Genomic DNA, 22,452 nt, shown 5'->3' with positions numbered 1-22,452 from the left:
GTTGCCATCTTTTGGTCAAAATGACTTATATTTTTGTAATATGAAGAATGTAGATGTTAGTTGATACCTTAGTATTTAATTATTCATTTTTATACTACATTTTCAATTTAAAAGTAAGTGTCCATTTAGCGTCGGTAATTCTAGTATTAATTGAATTTAGTATTCGATATAATTTGATTACTTAATTATTACTTACGTAAGTATAAGTTGAATTGATTCATTGTTATTTATCTCTGTTGCATTTATGAATATTTCTCTGGTAAATAAGGTAACTCACTTAACACGTTTGTTACGATACAAACACGTTGGACTTTCTCTGGGTGCGAGAATAGAATACGTCTGTCTGGAATGTAGCCCAAATGTCTGTGGATAAGCGGAACAAAATTCTGACTTGCTAATGATTATGGAGATACTCAAGGTCATTCGAGTTCAGTACCGTCGGTGCTTTTAAATGAACTCCTCGTTTACACTTTTAGAAATGAAAAGTACTTTCCAACAAAAACTATATTTTTAGTAAATGTATAATTACGATCATAATATGAAACTAACAAGGAAAGTAATGAAAGGGCTAAAAAATAAGAGATGCATATTTTCTTTTATTTTGCAACAGGCTAACAAAAACTGCCATAAATAGGAGGATTTTTTTTAATGAAAAGTTTCATAGTTTTTATGTACATATAAGCTGACCAAAAACATCGTAAAAAAATTTTGTACACGAAAAAACTTGTTTGTAATATTATTAAAAAAATAATCACAGTTTACTTAACAACGGCAAAAAGCAGAATTTATTGACGTAGCATATATGTTTTCCTCCTACAATTTTGCGTATTTTAGTATTATATTTATTTTAATTGACATATTTTAATATTATTTCATATTTTAACTGGCATAGTTTAATATTATTTCATATTTCAATATTGCATATATTTTTATCTAAAATTTTTTCTTTATAAGTGGTATACATTCTTATAATTAGTGTTTTTAGAAAAGTGTTTCGTTACAGTTTTTCAGAATTCACGGTACAGCTTATGTTATTATACATATACAGAATTTATTGTAACAAATAGTTCGGAACGCAAACGTTTTGCGAAATTTAGTAAGTGAAGGCGTATCGATAACGAAAGTTGCTTTTAGAGGATGTCCTTTTTATTTTATCGAGAACAGTTTGTATTTCTGAGCAATTTAACAAATTTTTTTTGTGTGGATGTTGCTTTTAATATTAAAAGATTATAAACAGTATTTGAGGTCTTATTTTGTAGATAAAACGTTATTTCTGAAATAAATAAAATGTTATTTTTCAAAAATATTTGAATGCTTGCAAAAAGTAACCATTTTTAAAACCTTCTTATGACTTCGAACGTATAGGTTAATACTATTCAAGGCTTTAAATTGTATGTTGCATCAATGCTAATACAATCAATCCATAATTGGATAAATTTGTGTATTTTCACCTTTTCGAACGATTCGACTCATCAAAGTACATAATTCAATTCTCATCGCTAGTAGTCTGATTCTTCGTTACCTTTGCACTTGCTATAGCTGCACTCAACGACTTCTTCCTAATGGCTTATCATGTTTAAATAATTATTTATGCACTACTTGAAAATCATCATCAGATACTTCCGTCATTAAAAACATACACTTCGGATTATAATTTTCTTGATTTTGTTATGCAATAGATCCTTTTTTCCTTGCATATTAAAATTTTCAATAATTTTATTTAAGAAAAAACGGAAATGATTGTTATTATTAAATTAATACGAAACAATTTTGACAGTAATATCAAAATAAAAGTTCCGTACTGTGATTATGTTAAATAAATTTTAGGAATTATTACTGTTTTCGGGTCAATGATTCTGACATTATTATAATTTCGCTAATATTATGATGAAATTTAGAGTGTTCCACGATTATTCCGTTACATATTCCGACTAAACGATTGCATTTACTTATTAGCATCTCTATCGTTTTTAAACGAACAGTTTAAATAAGTTAGACAACATAATCGTGGCAATACTGGTGTTCCTCAGAAAAATGTTTTAGACGTAACAACTTTTGCCACCAATCACAAGTAATAGTTGCTACAATACATGTGCCATAGTGGTTTATTATCTGATACATAGCAAAATTCTACTGGATGTTTAAAATGAGCTGGTTTTAACTAAAAACACCGCTTTTATACCATGAAATCTGTTTGTTACCTAACAAAATGGATATGTAAAATGCATATAACTTTAACAATAAGTGTTTTTTAATGTCCAATACGAATTTAATAAAATAAACAGCTATGTATAACGCAAATATAATTGTTTCTCATTTATGCTTAAAAGATTGTTTAATATCGTCCGACATGATCCGTATCAGCAGGCGCGTGCGCGTAATGTATTTAAGAAAAATCTAACGAACTGTAGAAGGCAATTTATACAGGGTGGGTCACCACATTTTGCCATCTAGACTTGCGTCATTATTATTACTTATAGCAAACAATGTTTCAGGTGAAGTTGAATGGTTTTGAGAGGGGCACATGCTGGTGGTACATTTTTTTTGTATGTGGACGTGTAAGGGACATATGAAGGTCATTAATGTTTTTTTAAATGTAATCATATATTTTTTATTGTATCAGCCGATGCTTCTTTATATTCTTTACAAAAAAGTATTAATCTATTTATGTAAAAAAATCATTAGTTTAGGAGATATTTTAATTCTAGCTTGTTAGGAAATCGTGACTCTTGGTCAATATTATGAATTACCCTAGCTCAGGGGTCGGCAACCTGCGGCTCGCGTGCCACATGCGGCTCTTTGGATGTGAAGCTACGGCTCCTTAGTTCCATACGCAAATATTGTTTATTTTATAAAAAAAAAAAAAAAAAAGAAAAAAAAACATTTAAAAATCGTTCTGAATCTATTAACGAGGATTAGGCACCGATTCTATCTCTCAGCCACTTGTACTCGCTTTTCACCGCACCGCTCCCCCGCGACACGCGTCGTCAACTGTTAGTGTTGTAAGTAAATGTTTAATTGTTTTAATTTTTTACTTAAATAATAAGTAATTATCTAATAATGCCATATATATATTATCTAATTTGTTGTGAAAAACACTACTTATATATGAATAAATAGATATTTTTTCTTACGAATAAAGAGATTCGCTTTTTTTTTATCAAAAAACTTTATTTATGCGAGTACTATTTGTTGTTGGCAAGAAAAAATTTTGCGGCTCTTTAAAAACTTTGAAATTTTGTAAATTGTAATTTTTGACTTTTCCAACTCAGAAGGTTGCCGACCCCTGCTCTAACTGAACAACAGATGTTTTTCTACACGACTTGAGATACGCTTTGTCAAAACGAATTGTGAGTTTTTGTTTTTCTTTTGTTACGCAGTAACAGTAAAATTTAGTTTCTGTCACGTCTCTAATATGGTGAATACGACGATACGGTGAATTATCACTTCATAATGAAGTATTCTAAAGAAGGAAAGATAGATATGTTATCAGTTCATTTTGAAGCTGGGAAATGTGCTTCGCATGCAGAAAGATTATACGCTAATAGATTTCCACAACGAAATCATCCATCGTGTCGTACCTTTGATTATGTTTTTAAAAAAATTTCACCAGACGGAGTATTTCTTACGCAAAAAGGCAATTCGTAATAAAACAATAACACATGAGGCAAATGAAACTTCAGTGTTAGCCACAGTTACGTTAAATCCATCCGCTAACTTTCGCGAAATCGAAAGACAAGCTGGAATTAGCCGCACAAGCATTTTACGCATACTCAAAAGGCACAAATACCATCCATATCACGTATCAAAGATTCAAGAACTGACCGCAAATGACTGTTATCAATGTATACAATTTTGTAATTGGGCTCTCTCTCAAAGAGAGAACTTTTGCAACAATGCTATGTTCACGGACGAAGCAACGTTTACGAACAATGGATCAGTGAATTCAAGAAATATGCATTAGTGGTCAACCGAAAATCCTCATTGGTTTAGACAAATGGATAATCAACATCAATGGAGTGTAAATGATTGGATGGCCATACTGAGCGATAAACTTATTGGTCCATACTTTGTCGAAGGATCACTAACCAGACCAAAATATGCACAATTTTTTATCAAACTCTCTATGAACATTTTTAGATGGTTTACCATTGCATACTCGACAAATAATGTGGATTCAACAGGATGGTTGCCGTGCTCATTATTCAAGAATATTGTAAATCCGGCGCGGCAGAACCGGGCTGTGTCCTTCCTAGTCCCTCGAGGTTATTGCCACTACGAGTCCAACTCCAAATGGTGTCAGCACCAGGTAGATGACACCTGGTAGGGCCACTGCACCTCCCATAGCACCCACGTTATCAAGGTTACCCTTGAAACTTTTGATGGGTCTCCGTCGGGGACCTTTCGGTTACCCCTACAACATATTAGTTACTACCGGTGGCATCCGTTGCTCAGAGTCCTGAAATTGGGTAGCTCCGCCGGCAGTTTTAAGGGTGAGAGTCGTGTGGTCTGCGATCACGGACTCATCTCGGATACTAGGCTTAGTTAGGGATCACCAGCCCGACACCTCAGCGACGACCGTGCACTCACCCCCTGTTTCAGTATACGTAAAGACGAACTTACCCATGTTAACAAGATTCCTCCTGTAACGTTTGATGGGTCTCCATCGAGGCAACTTTGGTTAACCTCTACAACACATTAAATTCTATCGGCGGCATTCGTTGTCCAGAAACTGAGATTGGGTAGCTCCACCAATAGTTCTACGGGTACAGACCGTGTTGTCTCCACTGCATCCGACGCAGAACCGAGGCCCTGCGATTTGATTTGCGGCTGAAAAATACATTGCGTCTGAATCTACCTATGAAACGGGACTACTCCCGTCGCGCATATAGGTCGCACTCGCCAAGGGCCACTTTCGCAGCACCTCTACCACGCAGTTCTGCACACGATGGCATCCGTTACCCGGGGATCCGGGGTTGGGTAGCTCCGGTCGCGGCTTTTTAGGGTTAGCGGCGCGTGGTCTCCGGGATCTCGTCTCGGATACTAAGTTCAAGCCCCGACACCTCAAACAACGGCCTCGTCACACTAACCCTTGGGTCCAAGTCCGAAAACTCTACCACAGATAATTATTACTGCCGCTGCTTGTACTTTCACATCCAGAGTCCTGGAATCGTACAGCAGTAAACGACAATTTTATAGCCTGCGGAGTGTGGTCTGCCGACTCAGACCCCGAGTGTTGTGTGTCATGTGTAGAGTCACCTCAATGTACAGTGTAGGTAACACCTTCCCTTGTGACATCGTGCATCTTCAATGTGCTTCTGTGTGATGTCTTCGTGTGTTGTTGTCATTAGATGTTAGTATCTTGTGTGCTGCATATGTGTACTTTGTGTCTCGTGTATTTACTTCGCCATATGTATTTGCGTCTCATTTACTTCGCCACATGTGTTTATGTCTCATATTTTCGCGTATCCTGGGTGCGTAGTGTTTTACAGCACTACCACCATAAAAGTTCCTCGATAAATGTTTGCGTCTCAAGATATCCTTGTCCTCGTGATAACTTGTGCTCGTTATCCTTCGTCTAAGTACCATACGTCCCTGTTTGACGTCCAACGTTCTCTGCTGAGTGTTAAGTCTTCGTCGCTGTTCGTTTATTCGCTGCTCATTGTTTGTGTCTCTTGTTACTGTACTGTGTTCATTATTCAAGAATAGCAAGAGATACGTTAAACCGAATATTCCCAAATTGTTGGATAGAGCGAGATGGCCCCATTCATTTTCAGGATCACCAGATCTAATGCCCCTTGACTTTTTCTTGTGGGGCTACTTAAAAAATAAGGTGTACACTGAGCCTCCGACTACAATGGCGAATATAAGGGATCGTATCATCAATAAGTGTAATAAAATAACATTAAATACACTAAGGAATGTTAGTGAGTCATTAATTTCTTGATTCAGAAAGTGTTCGGATGCAAATGGTCGCCACATTGAACGTTTTTTGTAAATAGACATTAAAATTAAAATATCTCCTAAACTTATGATTTTTTTTACATAAATAGATTAATACTTTTTTGTAAAGAATATGAAGGAGCACCAGCTGATACAATAAAAAATATATGATTCCATTTAAAAAAACATTAATGACCTTCATATGTCCTTTATACGTCCACCTACAAAAAAAAATATATCATCAGCATATGCCCCTCTCAAAATCATTCAACTTCATTTGAAACATTGTTTGTTATGAGTAATAATAATGATGCAAATCTAGATGGCAAAATGTGGTGAACCACCTTGTATATATCAATAAATTTAGTTTAAAATTCTCTTCAGTTTTTGTCATTATGCAAATTTGAATAAATTGTAAAATAAGATTATGAAAAATTTTTTTATTATGAACAAATTGCATTTTCCCAAATTTGTTAAAATCTTGTTGTTGTACACAATACCATACAACTTTGCTATTAGAAGTTTTAGTGTATCTCGTATAGTTTTCGAGATAGCCTAAGTGAGTCGAAACTTTAAGCGATTGTGTCACCTTCTAAACCCGCGTTTCAGCCGATAAAAGAAATACGTGTCTCTTATTTTGCTTGTCCATAAACGTACGAAGTTTCATCAAAATCGGAGGGGGAGACTTCCGTACCTTTCCTTGTTACTAGATATAATATACGAATACGTGTTCGTAACGTTTCATTAATATTGCAGCTGCTTTTTGGAATGATCTAATGATAAACTAAAATTGGTGTCACTCGGAATGCACACCCGTCCCTTAATTTACGCAAAGTATCCGTTCCACGTCGATTCATTTTATACGAGTAAAAATCGCATATAAATTTTATCAAAACAAACGAAAAAAGAACTACAATTAAAGCTAGTACATATAAATTTTGAAAATACATATTCATTTCACATCGCTTAACGAAAACGGTGAGTACGTTTTCGAAAACAAAAGAAAGTTTTATTAGACGTCACTGTCGCTAGTAATTTAACTATTACTAACGTCACTAATCCGAAATGCAATTCAAATTGCAATTCAAAATAATCAACCTTTCCTTTTTAGTTGTCAAAAATGTATTTCAGCGTGATAAGAACGTTACTTTTTTCTGTGTACTGAATAATACACTATTGTGAAGGTCGGATGATTCTAACGTCCGTATATTTAAATACAATATTGCCTTCCATATTTTTTTATATGAATACACGTACAATGACTAGCATAATGTACTATCACCCTTATGTCATACTACACTGACGCATTTCAACATCACTGAATAAATTATTGTATACACTTGTTACTTTTAAAACTTCCAGAAAAATATATTTCCTAGCCGTGTAAATTAAAATCGCGCATAAAAATTTTACTTAAATAGTTTTATAAACACATACAATTGAGCGTAAAAAAAAATTTGCGTAAAGGTGCCACATAAATTGAGAGACGGGTGTGTGTTACATGTATTATTGAGTCTCCAATATATTGAACATATCATGTCGATTGTAGTGGGTGCTACTGAAATTTTATTATTGAAAAATAATTTTAAGAAAAAAAATACGCCGACTTCGAAATGCACTAAAAAGTATAAAATAATTTCTATTTCCTAATGAAGTAATTTCTTTTTCATTCAATCATACAATTACGTCACAGATATGAATGAAACCTATTTACTCGTTAGGTAGTGTATTAAATACATTTCAACCTTTTCGGAGGCGGCGCAAAATTCAAAGATTTTCTTGAACATGTCAACCTTTGGACAGCCGAACATAGGCAAAGCTTGTATAGCTATTTTTTTTTCTATATATAAAACTCGACAGCACGCCGCGAAGTAGGTGTTAGTGCGTATAGAATGGAACTATGGTCTATCTAGATTCATAGAGTATGCGACGGAAAGACTCGATCGCCGCATATTCTATAAAGATAGAGCCCATCTGCCGCAAATTTGGTAATTCCCGCGTCGTGGGCTCCGTTTATAGGTTCTTAGATCCATGGCTTCCACATGCGAACGAAGTCGATTCAATTTCATTAACATCAGAAACGTTGCGAAATGAAGATGCAGTCGTTACATTTACGTATATTATCAGATCTATAATGGTTCGTATCCTTTCTCAGGATTTATTAATTTCCAATACGTCATACCACAATCAACTGGTTATTGGCAGCAACGTTTACAACGTTTACTGAGGTATTTTTAATTTTGCGCCGCCTCCGAAAAGGTTGAAATGTATTTAATACACTACCTAACGAGTAAATAGGTTTCATTCATATCTGTGACGTAATTGTCTGATTGAATGAAAAAGAAATTACTTCATTAGGAAATAGAAATTATTTTATACTTTTTAGTGCATTTCGAAGTCGGCGTATTTTTTTTCTTAAAATTATTTTATTTCACGCTTTTTAGTGGAATGGGGAGAATTGTATAAGATACTGTGAGACAGTTCTTCCGGGCTTTTTTTTGTCTGCGTAAATGCCATGAACATAATTAAATAAAAGACAACATGGATATTCGTTTTTCAATTTTTTTGACACAACTAATGCAAGCAAAGGAAAAGATTGTAACTTTCTTATTTCTTACTATTTTTTCATGAAACCTTTACTGTTGTATTTGTCTAGATTTCCTGATTAAAATGACACCAAACATGATACAATTACGTTAACAATTGTGTGTGTAACGACTGATTGAAGTTTTTAACATAAAAGAGGACGGCGAATGGAAAAGAAAGAGAAGCAGAAGGTTGACGCGTTCGGCAAACATGAAACACTCGTGCATCTTCTGTCTTTTAAATTCAAAAATCAAAATTCTTTATTTTTGGGGTTTCATCAATGAAGCTTTGATTATCGTATTCGTCTCGTTTTTCTGATTAAAATGGTACCAAACACGGTGTAATTAAAATCATAATTACTTGTATAGCAAGCCTTTAGAAGGAATTCGCACCTCTACCGTAAATGTTACATCCCAAACTTTTATGGCTTGTTACATAAGTAATTACGATCGCAATCATATCGTGTTTGGTGTCATTTTAATCAGAAAAACGAGACAAATACTGTTCGCGCGATGGGCAAAATATTAACTATTTATAGCTCATTTCGAAGGTTGTAAATCTTCGTCGACCCATGGCGTTTCCACAACTTGTTACGGAAGTGGAATTATATGTAGAGTTAGTATTATAGAGTAGAATTGATAGAGTGGCTCAGAGTCCTTCACACTGGTGTGCCCAGGTCAATGAAGGATGTAGATCATCATCCCACTAGTTGTAATGATTGTTGTGTGTTGAAGTCGTTGATAGTGACAAAGTTAATGTAAGACTGACCAAGTAGGTATATTCTAAGGAAGCTAATCTAAGACTAACTAATCGCCTCTAAACAGCCAGAAAAGAAAGCAATGCAGGAAGTTCAGGACGTGAAGGCGTTACCAAAAAGGGCCAATCAGGCCAGAGTTATTTGTGAAAAATACTGATTGGTGAGATGATTCAGTGATTGTAAGATTTTTAACCTTCACTCCAGGGTTGTAAATAAGGTGTCGTTAATAAGGTGACCCAAACAGTTAAGTGATTTGGGTCCTTCAAAGGAACTAATAAATGGGCACCATGTGTTTATTATCGGAGTTCGAGCGCGTAGGCCCACTTTAGTGGGGTGCACAATTTAGGACCATGGAAATAAACTTCTTTAAGAAAAGGTATATTGGGGTTAGGAAAACGTGCTTTTCTGGCCTGTTAGAAGGTTATTGTCAATTGTTAAGAACGTCAAGTTGTGGAGACGTTCATATGGTCTTAAATATCAGTTTAAAACTGCAAAGGTGAAACGCTTTTTGGGCTTGACAAAACACCCATAAATATTACGTTAATTATATTCCGAGTAACTCGGAACAAATACGATGGTAAAAGTTCCATTGACGAAAAACCAAAAATAAAGAATTTTAATTTTTAAATTTAAAAGACACAACACGCACGAGTCTTTCATGTTTGCCGAACGCTCGAAACTCTATCCCTCTTTGTCTTTTGTATGGCTGTCTCTTTCTACGTTCGGCACACTACAAAGAATGTAGGACCTCTACCGTAAATGTACAATCGAGACCGGCAAAAGTAACATTTACGGAGTGAATACTGTATTAGTAACAATAGTTTTTCGCTAATAACTCGAAAACTAAAGCTTCCCCTTAATTGCGGATAAGGAAAAAGTTGTTCAGAATCGTGCCCCTGATAACATATTAAAAGGACATTAAAATCGTCCAAAGTTGATTTCAAAACTTTTCAACAATTTTTCGCTAATATCTCGAAAACTAAAGCTTTCCGCGAAATTTGTATATGAACAAAATTGTTCAGAATTATGTCCGTGATAAGATATTAAAAGCGCACTAAAATCGAGAAAAGTTTATTTCAAAAGTTGCCGGTTTTTTTGCAATAACAACACTTTGCAATTAAAAAATGAAAAAATTTTTGGTAATGGTACCAATGGGGAGTCAGAACCTACCAGATGCAAAAGATTTCGTTCCGATCGGTGCATCCAGCTAGGCGTAATCGGCGGGCACACATAGAAAATAATAATAAAAAAAAAAAAAAAATATACTGATCGAATTGAGTAACCTCCTCCTTTTTCGAAGTCGGTTAAAAATATTAACATATGACGCGAGTCGAAAATTTCAACTTATTTAAAAATATTATTCAATATTTATATATGATGTGCATATCATACTGTAATCAGTAAGATTAGTAAACAAACATTGAAAAATCAACAAGTTCTATTATATGAACATTTGTGTACGTCACTATCATGATTGTCTTACTACTTGCTTTTTAATATTTGCAGAAGTTGTTTCACATGGTTACTTCTCATTTCAATCTACGTTTGACTCCCTCTTCTTACTAAGTGAGTTGTAAACTCTCTTGAAAATTGCAATAAACGTCGGCAAAAAAATTATCAACAAAAGTTTGCATCGAATTATTTAACAAACACGGTGGATTCGGTTATGTAAATCTTTTAAGACATTTAAAAGATGAAAGAATATACTTTGCTGTTGAAATCTCTTCATAACAAGAATTCTAAAGGATTTTAATTAGGATATGCAGCTAGTTTACCATCTCCAAACAACCATTGACCAAACAACGTATTTAAATGCTCTTTCACATTACATCACAGTACAAAATGAATTAAACCCATCGTGCTTATACATCAAAACTGCAGTGCATAACTATAATATAACTCGGGCTAATGACCATGGCAGTCGATGCCCATAACACTAATCATCATCATCATCATAACTATAACACCACCGGTATTTCTAAAACTTTTTAAATTTAAAATAAAAATTCGAAAAACGTAGCTGCATAATGTGAAAAGACATTGTAAATATTGAACTTTAGTTTTAAAAAACGTTATATGATCTGTACAAAACCATAGCGATTTTATGTTAATATTCAAGTCTGTTTGTCATAAAAGAACACAGACTTTTCTAATTTAATTATATAATGCTATATGGCACGTATCTTACTGACGCGAGACAGAACAAAGTGCACTTTTAGCATGCAGCGAAAAGAAATGATAATTCGAGAAATTGCACGTAAATTTAGATGATCTGATAAAGCAATGACGAATTTTTTAAGTAACTCGTTGGGATATGCAAAAAATAAAAAGGTAAGTCCTAAAAAGGAAGTGTTCCTACGTATTGAGAGGCAAATTATTAAAAGGTGGAAGCAATTCTCTGAAAAGTTGAAAAATTGCACAGGTGTGTGGACTTAACATGGATTCATCATATCTTTAAACGCAATTCAAACACTGTAAGAAAAAAATTAATTTCTGCATCTGCACTTTCTAAATGTCATAAAACACAATACGGACACAATGCAATCGCGAAAACATGAATAGAAAATGGGATGATATTAAAATACCAGTAGATTAAAAGGTAATATTATATTATTGTTTCCCATTTAATAACGCTTATTAGGTAATATTTCTGGCGAAAAATGTTTGACCTTGATGGCCGTGATGGGTTTAATTCTTAAACTGGAGATCTTCGAAAAGATGCCAAATACTTCTCTAAACGCAATTTCGTGGTGGATCGTTAATGGTGTAAGCTACGTTAAGTTCCAGCAGCAAGGCAGAATTAGTGTTTCCTTCATCCAGAATGAATAGTTTGGAGTGCATTGAAATCCTCTAGAACAATTTGTTGTTATTTATTCATTCGAGAAACCAGTTTTGTTGGACGTACCAACAAAATAATGCTCCAATATAGTATAGAAGTCGAACAACAATAGTGGTTTGAAACACTTATCATTGATTTATTAAAGTGGTTAGCGTGCCTCTAGATCAGAACCCAATGGGAAATCTATGGGACATTGTGGTACGGCATATTTACGTACAAAATTTTCAAGCGTTTCACAGTTAAGAGAAGTTGTTATCGAATCGTGGATTGAAATTAACGATGAAATTTTAAGAAAACTAGTCGCGTGGATGTCGCATTTTTGTGTTAATAGAGGAAGAAGAATCCAGTTATTACTGAAACTTTTCATTTTATTTATTAAAATTGTATTTTAATCATGTCATCATCATCTAAAATTGTTATTATGTTTTAATTCCATTGTTATTATAGTTATGCACCTCTCTAATATCTACGTTATTATTATATTTCATCTTAAATAAATATTATATTTGCCGTTTCATCATTATTATAATAGCTTTCTTACCTTTTTCATATTATGAAATCACTTTCCTTGAATCCTTCTTCTAAATCTTTTGAAGAAACCTTCAAAATGTCGATTCTGCTACAGTTATTGTGTGAATAACCTTTCTACAAAAAATATATTGATCAAATACTAACATAAACTAACATTAAGAAATGTTTGTATTTCAAAAACCGTTAACTTTTGACCAATGTTCACTAACACTTTTTTACGAGAGAAGTTTCCAAAAGTCAATAACCGACTTTGATGAAACGTACACATTCGAAGAGACATATGATCTGCTCTTTTTGTAATCGACAGAAATCCATATTTAGGGGGTTAAAACAGTTAAAAAGATATTTTTTTAAATATCTGAAAAACTGTTTATGATAAAAAAACGTATATGCAAATTGTTTGTTTTATAATGGAATATTTAATTACGTAAACTGTTTTGAAAAATATTTATTTAATTAAATATTATAATAGAAGTTAGTATTTTTTCGAATTAAATATGTATAAAGTGACTTCTTCTTATACAGAGATTTCCCGTATATTAGACAAATTGAATTAAAGCAAAGCAGTATGATGGTTTACTCAAAACAAAAAAAAATGTTGACTTTTATTATGATCGTTAAATAAATAGATATTTTGCAAAACCGTTTGCGCGGTCAAATTTTCTACTAAAACAAAAAAAAACAAGAAATTTTCATGTTCAACATTTTTTGTAGTATAAAAGGATTTCAAGATATTGAGAAAAATACGTTTACGACCCTTAACTTCAAGGGCTGTTTTAATTTTTTACATATGGATAGTTGCCTATAAAGAAATATGGATTAATTATTTTTTCGACAACTATGTACTGTGTGAGTTTTATTCAGATCAATTATTAACATTTAGAAAACCTCTCTTGTGAGTAGGGAAGACGGACAAATTAATACAGCGGCAGAATAATATAGTGATATTTTTTGGGACACTATGTATATGTAGCAATATCAGCATGAGATGTTTGAACTATGTTATTTAATTTTTTTTTTAAAGTGACCTTAGTCTATTTATGTTTAAACCGAGATATTCATATCATATACATACATATGATATCAATGTATGTATCATACTCCTGAAGTATCTAAGAGAGTTAAATACAGTAAATATTCGATATGTGCACAAATGATCTGTACGATATCTGCACCAGTTCGACGTTCGGCAAAACATCAATCAATGTAGGAACTGTACGATATCTGCACCAGTTCGGTCCCGAGAATGATGCACATATCGAACATGTACTATACATAGTCTAAATTATTTAGTGTTTAGTCTTATTTTAATCAGAAAAATATGAAGAATCTATTAGTAAAAGTTGGATAACGAAAAAATGGAAAATAAAGAAGTTTTACTCTTGCATTAGTATTATCCCTCACTATGTTTCCGTTTGTTTACATTCGGTATCCTTCGCTCGCTCTCCTTTTCTACGTTCGGCAAAACATCAATCAATGTAGGAACTGTACGATATCTGCACCAGTTCAGAGCCGAGAATGGTGCACATATCGAATATTTACTGTATATATTATTTTTACCAAGAATGAATTTAAGCCACATTCAAAATTAATATTTGCCGATTGTTTGACGTAAACTGTAATAACATGTACCATTTGACATTAGCTGTCATAAAAAACATTTTGCGGTTAAATATATCCAGAGTATAGAACAACTGTGGACATATAAATTTTCTTTATTATTTTGATGGTTGAAAAATTGACTATGAAAGTGACCTTAGTTCAATCTATTATTGACAATGTCGTCAGAAACTGCGAATTTTGAAATGTTCGAAGGTAGTGATGATAAAGTTACAATCAATTAATAATTAGTTAATGCAATAATTAATTAGTATTAATACGATATGCACAGAAAGACCACGACTTCTTCAAAGCCTTCGCGTATACACAAAATGTAGATGAGCAGTAAATTGTTATGTAATTTATATAGCTAGAAGATTTTTCGAATTTCATTAATGATGTTTTTCAAGGGTTTGCAATGAAACATAAAACAAATTGAATGCTGTTTTCTCAATTTGAAGCATTTAAATTATATCGAGTGGATTCTGAAATTTTATGACCAAACTCGTTAATTTTGAATATAGCGTAAGTTCATTCTTGGTAAGAAGGTATATATTTAACTCTCTTACAATTAGATACTTCAGGAGTATGACACATACATTGATATCGTGTACGTATATTTTTAATTTTATTGAAACGCAAACCCTTGAATATTGTAGTGTGTCGAATGTAACGCTACTACGTTACGATAAAAATTAAAGTTAAAAAATACCGCAACGCGATTTGCTTCTAACAATCAATATTACAAGCAATGTTTCAAAGTTCTCCCGACTGTTGGAGATTTTCGATGTTCGCAACGAAATGAAGAGCGAATATGTGAGATGTTTCTCTTGATAATATGTACGTGAATCTGACAACTCGCTGTCGTCTTGACTCCTACGTTGACGATGTAGTCAGAGGTCGTACGCTGATTGGTTTTTCGCCTTTTTATGAAATTGCCCACCCTTCATAGCTCCCTTAGAGCGTCTTCGTCTAGGAAGGGTGGGAAATTCGATGAGTTGGCGGGAGGACCCCGAACGTCTGGCAATGCCGCGATTTTTTCTTCTAGGTACATTTGACAACCATAAGTTACCGTTAGGTCCGTGCGTGACCGTTTCTAAAGTACCCGTCGGAAAAAACCGTGTTTATGATCGGAAAGTGACTGTTGAGGATGAAGCGAAAATTAACTCTAAATTTATGGCAAGACATGTAGTAAAATTAACAACTGAAAAAAAACCTGAAATATTCTAACTCAAAAACGGCTGCCTAACGGACCGATCATAAATAAACTTTCGAAATCCTCACCCAGATGTACCGTCGTACGGAACAAATATCTCAATTTAAACATAAATGGACTTACAAGGGACATCACCCAATTGATGCACACCGATTTTGATGAAATTTTTATACGTTATAGAACTCGAAAAAATATTTGACACGTATTTCTTTTTGTCCGCAAACATCCACTCTGAAGTGGTGAAAATAACCCCTAAAGTTGAGGTTGAAAAAACTATTTTCGCAAATATCTCAGAAGGCCAATGATATGGCGTAAGTGGATTTTTGCAAAATTTATTTGTTTAAAAAATTTGTAAAAAATTAATATTATTTTGCAAATTTTTTTAATAAAACGTTGTACCATTTTAATCAAATTTCACATACATAAACTATGAGTCCAAAGAAAAAATTCGGATAAATTGAAATTTTTAATTTTGCTCGTGGAAAAAATATTACTGTCGTTGAAGTTCTATGTACATTTTATATCTTCTGTTCGGTGCACGACTACATGATGTCTATACATAGTATTCTGGCAAATGTATTATATTATATTTTTTATACTAATTTATTTAAGAAAAGAACTTAAGGGTCCATAGGTGCCTCTATAAAAATATAGAGGTGTAAATTCGCCTTCTAATTTTGGGTGTGTTTTTTAAGTAAGTTTTTTAAGTTTTTAGCCAGTTTGCTAGGATGTGTTCCAAGTTTGATGTTGTGTGCTGTTGCGTATTTTTGAATTTGTTCTTTTACGTATTTTATTCCTAGGTCTTTATGAAGAGTCTCCCCGCTGACATACCATGGGGCGGCTGTAATTGTTCTTAAAGCCTTGTTCTGGAATCTCTGTATAATATTTAAATTACTTTCTTTTGCACAGCCCCAAAGCTGGATGCCGTAAGTCGATATTGGAATGATCGCCACTTTATATAGCAGCAATTTATTTTGTAAAGAGAGAGGTGATTTATAGCCTAGCATCCAATACAGTTTTTTCATTTTTATTTCTAATTGTTTTCTTTTCATTTTGATGTGATTTTTCCACGTAAGCCTTTTGTCCAGATGCATGCCGAGATATTTTACACTGTCCCTTGTAACAAGACTCTCCTCATTAATTTTGATTTCCGTGTCTTCGACATGTTTTGTCGTAAAAGTGATGTGACTAGACTTTTTTACATTTATTATGATTTTCCATTTTTGAGCCCATTCAGCTATTTTGTTCAGAGATTCCTGTAGCAGTTTTGCTGCTTTTGATGGGGTCTTATGCGACGCTAAAATTGCTGTGTCATCGGCGTACGTAGCTATTATTACATTTTCGGTACATGGGAGGTCCGCTGTAAAAATCTGATATAGTATGGGCCCTAATACACTTCCTTGTGGAACTCCAGCTAAAATTGGGTATATTTTGGAAAGACTGCCATTTTGGTTTACGTGAAAGTATCTTTCACTTAAGTATGATTTAAAGAAGGTGTAATAGTTGTGAGGGAGGTTCTGTTTGATTTTATGTAGTAGTCCTGTATGCCAGACCTTGTCGAAGGCTTGGCTTATATCTATGAAGGCAGCAGAGCAAACTCGATGTTCCTCAAAACTAGTTTCAATTTCGTTTACTATACGGTGTATTTGTTCAATTGTGGAATGTTGCTTACGAAACCCAAATTGGTATTGAGGTATTAAGTTTCTTTCTTTCATTATAGGTTCTAATCGTTTCAGGATTAGTTTCTCAAACAATTTTGATAAGATAGGCAGCAAGGAGATTGGTCTATAGGAAGTTACTTCGGATGGGGGTTTATCGGGTTTTTGAATGAGAATAATTTCGGCAAATTTCCATTGTATTGGAAAATATGTTAGTCTGATAATTGCGTTGAATATTTGTGTTATTGCAACTATTGCTTTTTTTGGAAGTTCTTTTAGTAATCTCGCAGTTATTAAATCATACCCTGGTGCTTTTTTATTGTTGAGCACCTTTATTTCTCTCGCTATTTCTTTGGGACTGAAATGTTTGATGGGATTGCTGGGTTGCGATGGAGTGTTCTGATGTTCCGAAGAGATACAGTCTTCATTATTATTGTTGTTCGCATGTGTACTTGTGGTAGGAGACATGTTTTCATTGGGTTTGAAGACTTCAGAAAGATGTTTAGCAAACGTTTCGGCTATATCATAGTCCTCCCTGGCCCACGTATTATTTTCTTTGCGAATGGGGGGGATGTATTTTTTTGACCTTTTAAGTTTTTTTGTAATTTTCCACAGTGAATAATCGTCTTGTGGGTACGGAGACAGACCTTGTATATACTCTTGCAATTTGTCATTGTTCATTTTGCTGAGCAGTTTTTTCAGTTCTTTAGATAGTTTATTTAGTTTTTTCTTGTCATCTGGGTGTCTATAGTTTTGCCATCTTTTCCTGATGCTTCGTTTTTCAGCAATTTTTTCCCGTATGAATAGTGGATAGTTTATTGTATTTTTACCTGTTTTTGTCTGCGGCGTGAATTGATATGCGGCTGTTTGAATTATTTTTGTTAATGACTGTACCGCTTCATCTATGTCTTCCTCTGTTTTTAGTCGAATTTTCAAGTCTACATTTTTATCAATGTACGTTCTAACAGAATTCCAGTCAGTTTTTGTATTGTATAAAGAAGGGCGCTTTTCTTTTTCTACTATTTTTAAGCTTAATGTTAATATAACTGGCGAGTGATCTGATGAGAGATCGAAGTTTGGATAGATATTGAGACAGTTTATTGAAATACCTTTTGTTATATAGAAATTTAAAAGATCTGGGATTTTTGCTGGGTCAGATGGCCAATAGATTGGTTTGCCTGTACTGACATGATTGTATCCTTTAGACAACATTGTTTTTTGCAGTTCTCTACCTTTTGGATTTATAAGCCTTGAACCCCACTGTGGGTGTTTCGCATTGAAGTCTCCTCCTGCTATGAATCATTCTCCCAAAGTGTTGAAGTAGTTATCAAATTGTTCTTTTGTTACTTGGTGTCTTGGTGGACAGTACACAGCGGCCAGGGCTATTATACCACAAGCGTCCTTTATTTTGATACTGCTAGACTGAAGATAATCTTTTTCGTATTTGTGAAATTCGTAGTGCGAAATTTTCTCATTTATGATTATTGCCGTACCTCCGCGGGCAGTACCACTTGGATGTGGAATATGGTATGTTTTGTATTTGAAAATGTTTAGATAGTTTTTCTCTGTAAAGTGGGTTTCTGAAATTAATAATATGTCTATTTTTTGTGTGTTGAGAAAGGATTCTATTTCCAGTTTTCGTTGCAGTAGACCGTTGGAGTTCCACAGACAAATTCTGAGATCACTGTCCATTGTTTTAGGAGATTTTATTTTTGATGAGAGATGTTAATAGGTTTATGAGGATATTGTTTTGATTCATGAGTTGATTTAAAAGGACTTCAAATTTTTGTATGAATTGATTAAGCATTGATTCAGTGTTATTATTGTTATTATTGTCGTCGGCTTTCTGCGTATTACTTTTTGTCACTTGAGCATAGCTCAGATTTTCCCTTATTGTTTCGTATTGAGATGTTGTTGCTCTGTTCTGTGTCTTATTTCTAGCTTTTTGTAAGTCTTTGTATACACTGCATCCCTTACAATTTGCAGGATGTGAACCATCACATAAAGCGCATTTTGGTGGAATGTCCCTTGGTTTGATGCAGGTATTAGTGGGATGGTTTTCTGCGCACTTTACACAGTAAAAGGGATTTGTGCAATAAGATTTTGTGTGACCATATTTTTAGCATCGAAAGCATTGTGGTAGCTCTTTCTTTTTACGTGGTGGTTCTACGTCTATTACAGTGTTGAGAAGGTGTTTCAGATTATAAATTTCTTTATTGTTATCGTTTGGTTCTTGGTCCACGAAAAATAACGGTAGTGGTTCTTTTGTTTACCAGCTACGAATATTGGTAACATTTCGAATTTTAAATCCTTTCTTTTCTAATTCTTGTTTTATGTCTGCTGTTGATACAGTGTGATGCAAGTTTTTAATGACTACTCTATAAGCTCTTTCTTCTTTTGGTTGGTATGTGTGAAATGCAACTTCATTTAGTTTCAGAAAGTGGATTATTTTTCTATAGGCATCCGGAGTATTTGTATTTATTTTGACAGAATTTGCTGAAATTGTTTTGCAAACGAATTCTTCATCGAATAAGATTGTTTTTATACTTTCTGTTATTATTTATTTGAGTTATTTCGGGGTCGATATGACTTAATACTGTAAATCTATTAGAATTTTGTGAATTATGAGCATTGGAATTGGAATCGAAAGCTTGTTTCTTTGCAGCAGGTGTACTATTTTGCACCGTTTCCCTATTTCTTTTGCATTTTCGTGTTTGTGTCTGTTGCCATGGAATATTTGAATCTGTAGTGTCCATATCGGTTTGTATTATATCAGCTAGTATTGACGGGTCTCCTGGAATTATCCGTTTGCGTGTTCTGTTTGTATTGAGAGTTTCGAAAATGGTCGTGTCTAAATGAGGTGAGTTGGTATGTGTGACTCGTGTCGACATAATAGGTATAGCTTGTTGTATGTACTGTCTATTTCGATAAGATGTTGAGGTCGTAGTTGTTGTTATGACATCGGCAGTGGTCATAGTATATGTATATGGGTGAGAAGGCTGGTCCTCCACTGGCTTGAGACATCGCTAGTGTTGAACACTGTGGTTATGAGTGGTTGTTTTATTATGTAAGCGATACTTAAGATTCGCGCACTGACACTTATACACTAATCACAGTTCACACAAGTAATCTGGATCTCTGTGCACTTTGTTTATATTCGGGGCTCACTACACGTCTTGTCTCTTCGACGGTTTTCGAGCGAATTATGTAATGATGTTATGTATTATAAAATAAAAACGGATATCAATTTCAATTTGATTGAAACTAAAGTCAACAAGATTATCAAAATGTTCCGGTCTGCTACTGATGCAACCATATCATAACTTGTAAATCTAACGTAGATACAAGATTTGATATTTCATGGGCGAAATTTTTCCATATTCTATAACCGTATCCATTAGAAGGTTGTATTAATCCAGCAGTGTTTTTTTAATGCTTAAAACTCAAAGTTTTATTTGGCGAATTGATATTTCTTATCAAAATTTGGATGTATCCTCGAATACTGTCACCAGTACGCATCCATAACGCGGAACATATAGCATATCTGACTCGGGCCCCATATTTTTATACAGGCACCTATGGACCCTTACTTTCCTTCTTTAAATAAATTAGTATAAAAGATGTAATATAATACAATTGCCAGAATGCTATGTATAGAAATCAGTCGTGCACTGAACGGAAGGTATAAAATGTGCGTATAACTTCAATGACAGTAATATTTTTTTCACAAGCAAAATTAAAAATTCCAATTTATCCGAATTTTTTCTTTGGACCCATTGTTTATGTATGTGAAATTTGATCAAAATGGTACGTTTTATTAAAAAAATTTGCAAAATAATGTTAATTTTTTACAAATTTTCTAAACAAATAAATTTTGCAAAAATCCACTTACGCCATATCATTGGCCTTCTAAAACAGAATAATATTGCACTTTGAATTTTTTGTCTAGGCCTAATAGTTCCTGAGATATTTGCGAAAATAGTTTTTTCAACCCCAACTTTAAGGGTTATTTTCACCACTTCAGAGTGGACGTTTGCGGACAAAAAAAAAAAAATACGTGTCAAATATTTTTTCGAGTTCAATAACATAAAAATTTCATCAAAATCGATGTGTATCAATTGGGTCCCTTGTTAGGTCATTTTCAAACAGCTCGGGTAATTTACTTACACGCACTATTTTCACAGCAATGACAACTATAAAAGGCAAAATTTTTAATATACCATTGTGCTTACATAATTGTGTAGCAACAATTTCAGCTAACATAAACCTAAATCATCCATTTCACAGTTACCACTCAAGTATAATCTGGCTGTTGAGATTAGCTGATTGCGCTCATTAGTTTAAATCTAATTATAAACCTAATTTTTATTGGTTTGAATAAAACTTTAAAACAAAAATTACTCATGTAATGAAAATTTAGAGTAATAAAAGTTGCGTGCCCTAATCATTATTTGTAACTCTCAGAGCTTGTCATGTTGTTCAAAGCTTGGTACTTCAACAATTTTTTTGCAAAATGAAATCCACGAATCTCTTTTGTGTACATGTTTACCCATATTAGTATTAGATTTTTTTCTGAACATCCGGTATAAGTAGGTGCTGTGTAAGTGACGAATCTTATTAGGACTCTGAGACGAATGGCGTGAGTCATGCGTATACGGAAATCTTCGAATACGTCTGACATATGTATAAATCGCATCCGAGAAAAACCCAACGTAGCAAACGTGTTAAATAATTAAAAAATCTTGGAAATGATAGCTGCAAACATTCAATAGGAAGAAATTAATTTTGCCTTATTCGGTTATTAACCTTTCTTCCAATTTTATGAAACGTCTATGTTCATTGAATTGTTATCTAAGATTGTCGAACATCACAATCTTATTTGATATAATTTAAGGTGCTATCGTTTCAAAAAGAAATTAAAAGATATCTGTAAAACATGAAAAACAATAACAGTTAAGTAATTAAGATCTTATCTGGCGAATCCAAGTCCAAAAATGTCCGAACATGTGGTCAATCATTACAACGATAAATGTATAAATTATCACTTTCGTTGATGAATTGAATCATCATCGTTGCTTTCGATGATCAATCTATCGAAATATATTTACAAATAATTATATATCATAATATTAAATGTTAAATTCTAATAAAAATTAATTTCTATTCACATAATAAAAAATAAAATATCAATTAATTCAAAATTGATACAAAAATTGTGTTGAGTAATAGTATTAAGTTATTAATTAAACTGCATATCATAATCACTTATACAATTAAAAATCATCAATAACACTGTTGTTTTAAATTATCGAAGTTAAATTCT

At 33.4% G+C, this 22,452-nt stretch overlaps 1 protein-coding gene across 4 annotated transcripts in view; it reads left to right on the top strand.

The window, feature by feature from the left end:
- Window positions 1-22,452, top strand: part of Sk2 (Sphingosine kinase 2) — a 295,374-nt gene that overhangs the window by 181,913 nt on the left and 91,009 nt on the right. The window lies entirely within an intron of this gene.

Source organism: Megachile rotundata, chromosome 12 (assembly GCF_050947335.1).
Source record: "Megachile rotundata isolate GNS110a chromosome 12, iyMegRotu1, whole genome shotgun sequence".
NCBI lineage: Eukaryota > Metazoa > Arthropoda > Insecta > Hymenoptera > Megachilidae > Megachile > Megachile rotundata.
This window is presented reverse-complemented; position numbering and strand designations above follow the sequence as displayed.